Raw genomic sequence first — 12,085 nt, forward strand, 5'->3', positions numbered from 1 at the left:
CCGGGTTGTATCCGACAGGAGCTCCGCTCCGCTAATTCAGCTGCGCCAGGCAAGCACCACATAAATAAGAATGTGTGTGTGTCGCGCCGCGAACACACACACACACGCGCATGTCGGGATCTGGTACCGGGTTTGTAACCGACAGATTTGGCTCAAAATCTCGGAGAGTGAAGCTGATCAGACCTGAGACGTACCCCAGAAATCTCTGCTCGCAAAGCGGCCAGGAACCAGGTCGATCGGACCGCTTTGGGAACCAGGAAGTCGGGCTTGAGCAGCGCACATCACCGCGGCTTTAACCGGGGAAAGTGACCGGTTCCGACCGGCCGGGACCGGAGGAGCCCGCCTGCACTGGTAGTAGGGGCTCCCGGGGAAAGAGCACCGGCATTTCAGCCGGATTTGCCCCGGGGATGCGGCGAACGGACCCCGCAAACCCACGGCAGGTCCATTAAAAGTATTAATACATCATAAAGAATACAATCATAATGTCGGCCATGTTTGGACCTATGACCGGTCACGTGACAGCACATACAATAACATTATGTCAGCCTTAAAAATGGGTGATATCAATCTACCGAACATACTGGTAGGCCAGTAGGTGGCCTACTGGCCTAAAGATATGGCATGATATCATTGATAATGCGCCTATTCAATGGAATGACAACGTGGGTATCGGGTGGTTTTACCTCCTGATTTTTTAAGGCAAGCTATTGAAAATGTCAGAAAATTGAAGGAAGGAGTCTATACAGTTTATTTGAGTGACTCCTTTCATTATTGGACTCACCAAACCACTTACCTGTGTTTTAGGTTCAAAATGATCGTTTCTGGCTGAGATACTGTACAGCTAAAAAGCGGATTTCTGTGAAAACTCTGTTTTACCTTCTGATTTTTTAAGGCAAGTGTGACGACCCCTCCATCCACTAGTTGTCCCTGCTTTTCTTCTGCTGTGTTTTTCCTTTGCAGGAAGCAGGGTGGAGAGGTCGCCTGATTAGGTGATGACCCACACCTGGGCCCGGTGTGGGTCTCTATTTAAAAGGCTTCACTCCTGCTTGGCTCTCTCTCTCTCTGGTCTGGTCGGGCACGGCTGCTGCTGCTGTTTGGATTTTGGTTGTTTTTTCCACACATTCATACATGCTCACACTACTGATTACTGACTTATCTTAGTTCATTATCTTTTGTTAATAAATTTACTTTTATTATACTGTCATCCTCGTCTCGTCTCCCTCCTTGTCGCTGCCTATGAGCCGGGCTGTGACATGTGGGGGCTCGTCCATTTGATTCGGTGACGTCAGATCAGCGTTAGCTGTAGTTAGCGGTGCACCTCGTTTTTATGAATGAGTTGTGCATCCGGTTTTGTTGGGAGACGTTTGACTAGCGTGGTAAGTCTGTTTTTTTTGGTTTGGGTAAGCAGCCAAGTCTGTTCTGAGGAGATTGTTTTGTGCCAGGCTGTGTTGTGCTGGTGTTTTTTAGGCACTGAGTTTGTGGGGTCCTGTGTGTGCCCAGCCGTATTAAGTCGCTGTTGCTTCTGTCCCTGTTAGGCTTAAGAGCGAATTCCCTTTGGAGTTCGTTTGGGGGGGGTGTTAGTGTGGTGTGAAAGTGGCTGGAGCAGTTGTCTCGGGGGCACATCCGCAGCTGCAGGTGAGTCGCCATTTAGTGGTTGCTTTGCCGGGCTGACGGGCTTTAGTGCGTAAATACCCACCACCAAATACCTGAAGACTAGGGAGGAGCTTAGCTAGATTCTGGTTAGGCAGTTAGAGGGACGGGGCTACGGTGACGTTTTGGCTGTGGGGGGACTGTGTGCGCTCAGTGTGCTACAGGTTAAGCACTGCAGTTTGGTTTCTTTCGCATTGGTTTGCATAGTCTGTGTTTGGACAGGTAATTGGGCTGGTTGATAACCATGGCTAGTGTGGAGGATTTTTTGAAAGCTCCATCAGGGGAGTCTTTGGAGTACTACACACGTGATCAGTTGTTGAGGATTGCTGACCATTTCAAGTTGGAAGTGAGTGACAAACTGAGTAAGGATAGCATTAAAGCTATTATTAAGGCTAATCTGTCTGATGTGGGTATTATCAATCCGGTCCTGTGGTGGAATCTGTTGTGTCTGGTGATGCTGGGTTAACTTTTGAACAGAGGCGGGAATTGCTTCTGCTGCAGACTGAACTCAAAAGGCTGGAGGTGGAGGCGTGTAGACTGAACTCAGGTGGTGCTGGTGCAGGCCATGCTCTTTCAGCTGCTCCTGTTAGATCAGCATCTAGTTCTTTTGATGTTGCCAGTAATTTGCGTTTAGTTCCCCAGTTTTGTGAGCGCGATCCAGATATTTTTTTCGCTGTTTGAGCGTGTTGCTGAGGGTAGAGAGTGGTCAGATGTAGATCGCACACTGCTTTTACAATGTGTCTTAACTGGTAAAGCGCAGGAAGCCTACTCTGCTCTCTCAGTAGGTGAAAGTAAGGTGTATGCAACTGTCAAGGCTGCTGTGTTGAGGGCATACGAGTTGGTGCCGGAGGCATATCGGCAGAGGTTTCGGTCCTGGGAAAAGTCTGGTAAGCAGACTCATGTTGAGTTCGCCAGGGAGCTGGTGACTCATTTCAGCCGGTGGTGTGTTTCCTTGCAGGTCAACACTTTTGATGACCTGTGCGATTTGGTGGTTTTAGAGCAGTTCAAGAACTCTGTTCCCAGTCATATCGCTGTTTATATCAGTGAGCATAAAGTGAAGACTGCTGCTGAGGCTGCTAAACTGGCCGACGAGTATACTCTTACGCACAGGGGTAGCCGGGAGCATTACTCTCGGGATGACCGGGGAAATGGTAAATTTCGTGTGTCAGGTCATGTTAAGGGGGAGGACGGAGTCAGTCCTCGCCTGGATAACATTAAGCCAGAACGTGTTGCACGGGGTCAGGTAGAGTTTGACTCAACCAAAATATGCAATTATTGCAAAGGCAGGGGACATTGGAAAGCTGACTGTCCTAAGCGTGGTGCCAAGGTTAAATCTGCTGCGTTTGCTGCCTCTGTTAAACATGTTGGTCCTGTCATTTCTTCCTCCCAGCAGGTAGCTGCTGGAGTCAAGTGCAGTTTGGATAAGGCGGATTTCTCAGCTTTTGTGTCTGACGGTTGTGTGTCACTGGTGGGGAGTGATGCCACTGTGCCGGTAAAAATTCTGAGAGATACTGGGGCTGTTGATTCATACATTGTGAGCTCTGTGTTGCCTTTTTCTGAGGAAACTAGTACTGGAGATTATGTTCTGATGCGAGGGATGGGGTTAACGGTGTTGCCGGTTCCATTGCATCATCTAGTGTTGAACTGTGGGTTGGTTCGGGGTGACGTCACCATGGGTGTGCGCCCTGCACTGCCGATTGAGGGTGTGGACATTATTTTAGGTAACGACCTTGCTGGTAGCCGTGTGTGGGCTGATGGTGTGCCACCTCCACCCATAGTAACATCTTCACCTGTTGTTACAGGAAAACCAGATGAGAGTGCTCAATGCTTTCCTGAGGTTTTTACAGCCTGTGCAGTGACTCGAGCTATGCGCCGTGCAGAGTCAGAGTCTGAGCCTGAACTTGAGGGTGGGGGACCAGGGGAGAGTGAGATTTTCTCTGTGGCCATCCCTGACTCTTTGTTGTCTGTTTCTCGCAGTGACCTGCTGGTGGAGCAGAGGGCAGATCCCTCTCTGAGCCAGTTGTTTGACCGAGTTCTCACTGTTGAGGAGGCTAGGAGCGCAGTACATGGTTACTTGCTGCAGGATGGATTGTTTTGGTGAGGAAATGGTTGTTGCATGGGGAAAACTTTGTTGGTGACCCGGTCTGGCAGATTGTTGTTCCTTCAAAGTTCCGCAGTGAGGTGCTGAGGGCTTCTCATGATCAGTCTGGGCACCTGGGAGTCCGCAAAACGTATGATTACATTCTGCGATACTTTTTCTGGCCTCAGTTAAAGAGGGATGTGTCCAGGTACATTAAAACATGTCATATATGTCAGATGACAGGGAAGCCAAATCAGAGTATTAAACCAGCTCCTCTGTGCCCTATTCCAGCAATAGCGCAGCCATTTGAACATCTGATTATCGACTGTGTTGGTCCTTTACCTCGTTCCAAGTCTGGTAGCAACTATTTGCTTACAGTAATGTGTCAGAGCACAAGGTATCCAGCTGCATATCCATTGCGTACCATTACTGGTAGGTCTGTGGTGAAGGCTCTGACGCAGTTCATTTCCACCTTTGGCATCCCAAAAGTGATTCAGAGTGATCAGGGCTCTAATTTTTCATCTCATTTGTTTGCTCAGGTTCTGAAACAGTTACATGTTAAACATAACCAGGCTTCTGCGTACCATGCTCAGAGCCAAGGGGCTCTTGAAAGATTTCACCAGACTCTAAAGTCTCTGTTGCGGGGCTACTGTGTTGAATTGAATCAGGACTGGGAGCAAGGGCTGCCGTGGCTTCTGTTAGCTGCTCGAGAGGTTGTGCAGAAAAGCACCGGTTTTACCCCAAATGAGCTTGTGTTTGGACACACAGTGCGTGGGCCACTCACTCTGTTGCATGATACTGTGGGGCAATCAGAACCACCAAGTAATTTGATTGACTATGTCAATGGTTTTCGGCACCGATTGTACGTGGCTGGGGAGATGGCTAGGGAGAAGTTAACCTCTTCCCAGGGGAAAATGAAGCGTCTTTCTGACCGCCAAGCTGAGCACCGTCAGTTTAGTCCTGGTGATCAGGTACTTGCATTGTTGCCAATTGCCAGTTCCCCTTTTCAAGCCAAGTTTACTGGCCCGTTTATAGTTTTACGCCAGCTGTCAGACCTAAATTACCTGTTGTCGACACCACGGCGTAGGAAATCAACTCAACTTTGTCATGTAAATTTGCTGAAACCTTATTACACTCGGGAGTCACAGGTCTCTGCATCTAGTGGTGAGGGGCAGAAAGAGTCTGTTAAATCGGTGGCTGCTGCTGTGGGAAGTTCTGTGTTTCTATCTGTGCCAGAGGATGATGGGGTTACTCCACCGGATGAGAGTGTGTTGCGTGGCAGGTTAAAGAACTCTGAAACCTTGGAAAATCTGGAGTCTCTGTTTGGTCATCTGTCTGAGGAGAGGGGTGCTGAGTTGTCGGCTCTGATTAATGGTTATCTGTGTCTGTTTGGTGATGTACCAAGTAGGACTAATTTAATCGAGCATGACATTGATGTGGGGGAGGCGCAGCCAATCCGTCAGCGTTTCTACCGAGTGTCAGAAGAGAAGCGAAAGGTGATGGACGGAGAGATACAGTACATGCTTAATAATGGCATTGCAGAACCATCATCTAGCTGGGCGTCTCCTTGTTTATTGGTAGACAAGTCTGATAAGAGTCCCAGGTTCTGCACAGACTATCGGAAGGTAAACGGGGTCACTAAACCAGATGCTTTTCCACTGCCGCGCATGGAAGATTGCGTCGATCAGGTCGGCTCTGCTCAGTTTGTGAGCAAGTTCGATTTATTGAAGGGTTATTGGCAAGTGCCACTGTCCAAGAGGGCAAAAGAGATTTCCCTATCCAGAGCACCTTATTCTTAGTCATGTAACTGTGCCATTTATTGTTTGATCTCTCCGGTCTGCTGTCTTCCTTTTCGCAGTCGCTCTTAAATGCTTTTCCAGGCACCGGAATTGCTGGGTTGCAGTGTGGGGGTTGGTTTGCTGACCGGGGAAGGCAACGAAATTGGTCAGTATGAATTGTACTGCAATTTATTAATTTCATGTAACTAATGACGGTGGTTAAGTGTTTAATTTTTGTGCAATGTAGTTGTGCCCTTTCCGGTGTTCCAGTGGGAACCCCGTTTTTATGGGGGGGGGTGTGACGACCCCTCCATCCACTAGTTGTCCCTGCTTTTCTGCTGCTGTGTTTTTCCTTTGCAGGAAGCAGGGTGGAGAGGTCGCCTGATTAGGTGATGACCCACACCTGGGCCCGGTGTGGGTCTCTATTTAAAAGGCTTCACTCCTGCTTGGCTCTCTCTCTCTGGTCTGGTCGGGCACGGCTGCTGCTGCTGTTTGGATTTTGGTTGTTTTTTCCACACATTCATACATGCTCACACTACTGATTACTGACTTATCTTAGTTCATTATCTTTTGTTAATAAATTTACTTTTATTATACTGTCATCCTCGTCTCGTCTCCCTCCTTGTCGCTGCCTATGAGCCGGGCTGTGACACAAGCTATTGAAAGAGTGACTCCTTTCATTATTGGACTCACCAAACCACTTTTCAAAGTTCCAACTGAGTGCAGCTAAATTCATCCATGGAGCTCTGGTTCCATCTTGTGGCCTAAAAAAGGAACTTCTCCCGGGCAGACAACACTGCAATTTCCCCCTCTTTTCTGCTTATATTTTCAATTCTGGTGGAGTACAGCCACTCAAAAAATATGCAAAAGGAGGGCCCCATCATTGCTAAGCCATTTTCATCATTTTTGGATTTTTAAATGTCATTTTAGACAAGTTGGAGGCATTTTGATGCAGTATTTCTGCTGCTTTTTAACCCTGGCTAAGGTGCATTTTTCTCCTCTTTTCTTTCATTTGGCTGAAGTAAAGCCATGACAAACATGTGCAAAAGGCAGGCCGCATCATTGCTAAGCCATTTTGATAATTTTTAGATTTTTAGATTGTGATTTTATACAAGTTTGAGCAATTTTAATGCAGCATTTCGGATGCTGTTTTTGGCTGAGTCTGGAGTGAGATTTTCCCCTCTTTTCTTCTCATGTTTCTAATTTGGCTGAAGCAAATGAAGGCAAAAAATGCTCAAAAGACAAAGCCCATTTTTGTGAAGAAAATTGTGTTTATTTTCAGATTTTTTCACTTTATTTCAGAGCAGTTGGAGACATTTTAATGCTGTCATTCTGCCTTTTAGGCGAATGTGCAGTACCTCATTTTGTCCACAGCACGGCGCAGTGATGCGCTCCCGGTAATGGGTGGGGGGAAACAGCCAAAAAGCGGATTTCTGTGATAACACTGTTTTATCGTCTGATTTTTCAGGCAAGCTATTGAAAACGTAAGAAAATTGAAGGAGGGAGTCTATATAGTTGATTTGAGTAACTCCTTTCATTATTGGACTCACCAAACCACTTACCTGTGTTTCAGGTTCAAAATGATCGTTTCTGGCTGAGATACTGTACAGCTAAAAAGCGGATTTCTGTGAAAACTCTGTTTTACCTTCTGATTTTTTAAGGCAAACTATTGAAAGAGTGACTCCTTTCATTATTGGACTCACCAAACCACTTAGAAAGTTTTCAAAGTTCCAACTGAGTGCAGCTAAATTCATCCATGGAGCTCTGCTTCCATCTTGTGGCCAAAAAAAGGAACTTCTCCCGGGCAGACAACACTGCAATTTCCCCCTCTTTTCTGCTTATATTTTCAATTCTGGTCGAGTACAGCCACTCAAAAAATATGCAAAAGGAGGGCCCCATCATTGCTAAGCCATTTTCATCATTTTCAGATTTTTAAACGTCATTTTAGACAAGTTGGAGGCATTTTGATGCAGTATTTCTGCTGCTTTTTAACCCTGGCTGAGGTGCATTTTTCTCCTCTTTTCTTTCATTTGGCTGAAGTAAAGCCATGACAAACATGTGCAAAAGGCAGGCCGCATCATTGCTAAGCCATTTTGATAATTTTTAGATTTTTAGATTTTGATTTTAGACAAGTTTGAGCAATTTTAATGCGGCATTTCGGCTGCTGTTTTTGGCTGAGTCTGGAGTGAGATTTTCCCCTCTTTTCTTCTCATGTTTCTAATTTGGCTGAAGCAAATGAAGGCAAAAAATGCTCAAAAGACAAAGCCCATTTTTGTGAAGGAATTGTGTTTATTTTCAGATTTTTACACTTTATTTCAGAGCAGTTGGAGACATTTTAATGCTGTCATTCTGCCTTTTAGGCGAATGTGCAGTACCTCATTTTGTCCACAGCACGGCGCAGTGATGCGCTCCCGTCAGAAAATTAAAGGAAGTAGTCTATATAGTTGATTTGAATGACTCCTTTCATTATTGGACTCACCAAACCACTTACCTGTGTTTCAGGTTCAAAATAACTGTTTCTGGCTGAGATACAGCTAAAAGCGGATTTTTGTGAAAACACTGTTTTACCTTCTGATTTTTTAAGGCAAGCTATTGAAAACGTCAGAAAATTGAAGGAAGGAGTCTATATATTTGATTTGAGTGACTCATTTCATTATTGGACTCACCCAACCACTTACCTGTGTTTCAGGTTGAAAATGATCGTTTCTGGCTGAGATAAAGCTAAAAGCGGATTTTTGTGAAAACACTGTTTTACCTTCTGATTTTTTAAGGCAAGCTATTGAAAACGTCAGAAAATTGAAGGAAGGAGTCTATATAGTTTATTTGAGTGACTCCTTTCATTATTCGACTCACCAAACCACTTACCTGTGTTTCAGTTTGAAAATGATCGTTTCTGGCTGAGATAAAGCTAAAAGCGGATTTTTGTTAAAACACTGTTTTACCTTCTGATTTTTTAAGGCAAGCTATTGAAAACGTCAGAAAATTGAAGGAAGGAGTCTATATAGTTTATTTGAGTGACTCCTTTCATTATTGGACTCACCAAACCACTTACCTGTGTTTCAGGTTCAAAATTACCGTTTCTGGCTGAGATACAGCTAAAAGCGGATTTTTGTGAAAACACTGTTTTACCTTCCGATTTTTTAAGGCAAGCTATTGAAAACGTCAGAAAATTGAAGGAAGGAGTCTATATAGTTTATTTGAGTGACTCCTTTCATTATTCGACTCACCAAACCACTTACCTGTGTTTCAGGTTGAAAATGATCGTTTCTGGCTGAGATAAAGCTAAAAGCGGATTTTTGTTAAAACACTGTTTTACCTTCTGATTTTTTAAGGCAAGCTATTGAAAACGTCAGAAAATTGAAGGAAGGAGTCTATACAGTTTATTTGAGTGACTCCTTTCATTATTGGACTCACCAAACCACTTACCTGTGTTTCAGGTTCAAAATGATCGTTTCTGGCTGAGATACTGTACAGCTAAAAAGCGGATTTCTGTGAAAACTCTGTTTTACCTTCTGATTTTTTAAGGCAAGCTATTGAAAGAGTGACTCCTTTCATTATTGGACTCACCAAACCACTTAGAAAGTTTTCAAAGTTCCAACTGAGTGCAGCTAAATTCATCCATGGAGCTCTGCTTCCATCTTGTGGCCAAAAAAAGGAACTTCTCCCGGGCAGACAACACTGCAATTTCCCCCTCTTTTCTGCTTATATTTTCAATTCTGGTGGAGTACAGCCACTCAAAAAATATGTAAAAGGAGGGCCCCATCATTGCTAAGCCATTTTCATCATTTTCAGATTTTTAAACATCATTTTAGACAAGTTGGAGGCATTTTAATGCAGTATTTCTGCTGCTTTTTAACCCTGGCTGAAGCCCAATTTTCTCCTCTTTTCTTTCATTTGGCTGAAGTAAAGCCAGGAAAAACATGTGCAAAAGGCAGGCCGCATCATTGCTAAGCCATTTTCATAATTTTTAGATTTTTAGATTGTGATTTTATACAAGTTTGAGCAATTTTAATGCAGCATTTCGGATGCTGTTTTTGGCTGAGTCTGGAGTGAGATTTTCCCCTCTTTTCTTCTCATGTTTCTAATTTGGCTGAAGCAAATGAAGGCAAAAAATGCTCAAAAGACAAAGCCCATTTTTGTGAAGAAAATTGTGTTTATTTTCAGATTTTTTCACTTTATTTCAGAGCAGTTGGAGACATTTTAATGCTGTCATTCTGCCTTTTAGGCGAATGTGCAGTACCTCATTTTGTCCACAGCACGGCGCAGTGATGCGCTCCCGGTAATGGGTGGGGGGAAACAGCCAAAAAGCGGATTTCTGTGATAACACTGTTTTATCGTCTGATTTTTAAGGCAAGCTATTGAAAACGTCAGAAAATTGAAGGAGGGAGTCTATATAGTTGATTTGAGTAACTCCTTTCATTATTGGACTCACCAAACCACTTACCTATGTTTCAGGTTCAAAATGACCGTTTCCGGCTGAGATACAGCTAAAAAGCGGATTTCTGTGAAAACACTGTTTTACCTTCTGATTTTTAAGGCAGCTATTGAAAACGTCAGAAAATTGAAGGAGGGAGTCTATATAGTTGATTTGAGTGACTCCCTTCATTATTGGACTCACCAAACCACTTACCTGTGTTTCAGGTTCAAAATGATCGTTTCTCGCTAAGAAAGATAGTTACGTTTAGAGTAATGTATATTTTATTTACTCTATCTTGTCATTTAGTGAATGTAGGCTATATGTTTAGTTTGTCAGTTATTACGGAGATTATGGAGGTATTTCTATTGTTGCTATGGTGCTATGGATGCGGTTATAATAATAATAAATAATTATAACTAATTTGAATTAATTATATATCAGACTTAACCTCCAGAAATTAATTAATAATTTATATTAATCATAATATTAATATTTATTATAATAATAAATACACCTGTAGGACAACAGACCAGTGTTTATAGCCAACATTCAGAGACATTATCAGACAATGATTAATGACAACATAAGTAATGTGACTTTCAACCATTTTTTAACATTAACATCAAATATTTGAAGGGATGGCACTCCACTGTTCTGGTGTCTGCAATTGAGAAAGTATTTTGATTTAGGGGTGGGGGAGCTAAACTGTTCAATATATCTTATAAAGTAAACAAACTTTGGCATAAACAAAACAAAAAAAAAGTCAGAAGCTCAAAAAGTTGTATTTTTCTACAATACTGCAATAGTTCGGCTTTTTGTCCAGCGCTTTAAAAGCTGATGGAAGTTAGGAAACCAGGTTGCCAGATCTGTGATCCCGTTTTTCACATATTAGCATACCGTATGTAGCAGTGCGGTCGTTGACTAAGTAGAGGCGGAGTGGTCAAGTAATGCGTGAAAAACGCTGACAATAGCAAACCTGGCAACCACTCATATTGAGTTTTTTTTAGCCACTTATCCAAAAACACGGGTCCCATTAATTTTCCATTGATTATTGCAATTACTGTAGAAACAGTATATAATTTATCTAGACTTTAGGTCTTGAATGTGTTAACAAACTACATTTATAGTGACATATCACATCGAGTAACCTAACTATACTTTTGAATCTAAACTATTCATCAGTCCGACCATCTATTCTTCTTCCATCAAACCAGAAAAACAATATACTGTTTTTGTATTGAAATGTAGAAAATACCCTATCAAGAAGATGTGTTTATTAAGTAGAGCCAACCTCAGAGACATCTATAAACTATTTATAAACCTATAGGCTAATTACAACCCTACTCTTGAAACCAGAAGGACTACAAATATGCTGGCTGATTTACGCTTCCTAACAAATTTTAGGACACTTTTCTAATGGAAATTGTAGTTTTTTAAATAAATTGATCTATTCCCCTTAAAAGGAAGTTGACAGTATTAAATTGCAAGTATACCTGGGGGGTTTTAGGAGTGAGAAAAACATTGGTATTATCTGATTTTAAAAATCAAATTGTTAAATGTGTGAAAATGTTTTTTTTCCATATTTGACAGCGCCCCCATTTGGTGCCCAATGGTGCCCAATGGTGACCAAACCCACATGACAGCTGAGGTCAACAGCTGGTCCTATAGTCCCTTCTGTTGCTGAATGAAAAAGTCTTCAAACGTGCCCCAGGTTCAACATTCAGAGGTCAATATTTCAAAGCATAAGCCATGTATCATCTTCAGACTGGCATGATGTTATTTTCCTGATCAAGGCCTTTGCAACAAATGTAGCCTATTTTAGTTTTGATTTTCACATGGACACAGCTCGTATAGCTTCACAACCTATAAACCTAACCCTAATCCACTCAGAAAACATTTGCACATAATTTAACGAATACAGATTATATTAAAAGTACATTTACTTAAGTATACATACAATACATTTTGAGGTATTTGTACTTCCCTTCATTAATCAGTATTTTGTTAAAGTTTATACTTCACTATATTCATTAACCTGTTAATCACTAAAGCTCCCTGTTGGGGAAAGTTTAGGGTTAAGGTTACTATAAATCAGAATCAGAATCAGCTTTATTGGCCAGGTTCGAACATTGAAGGAGGAATTCCCCCACAAGGAATTTG

This window comes from Cololabis saira, chromosome 18 (genome assembly GCF_033807715.1).
Source record: "Cololabis saira isolate AMF1-May2022 chromosome 18, fColSai1.1, whole genome shotgun sequence".
Taxonomy (NCBI): Eukaryota; Metazoa; Chordata; class Actinopteri; order Beloniformes; family Belonidae; genus Cololabis; species Cololabis saira.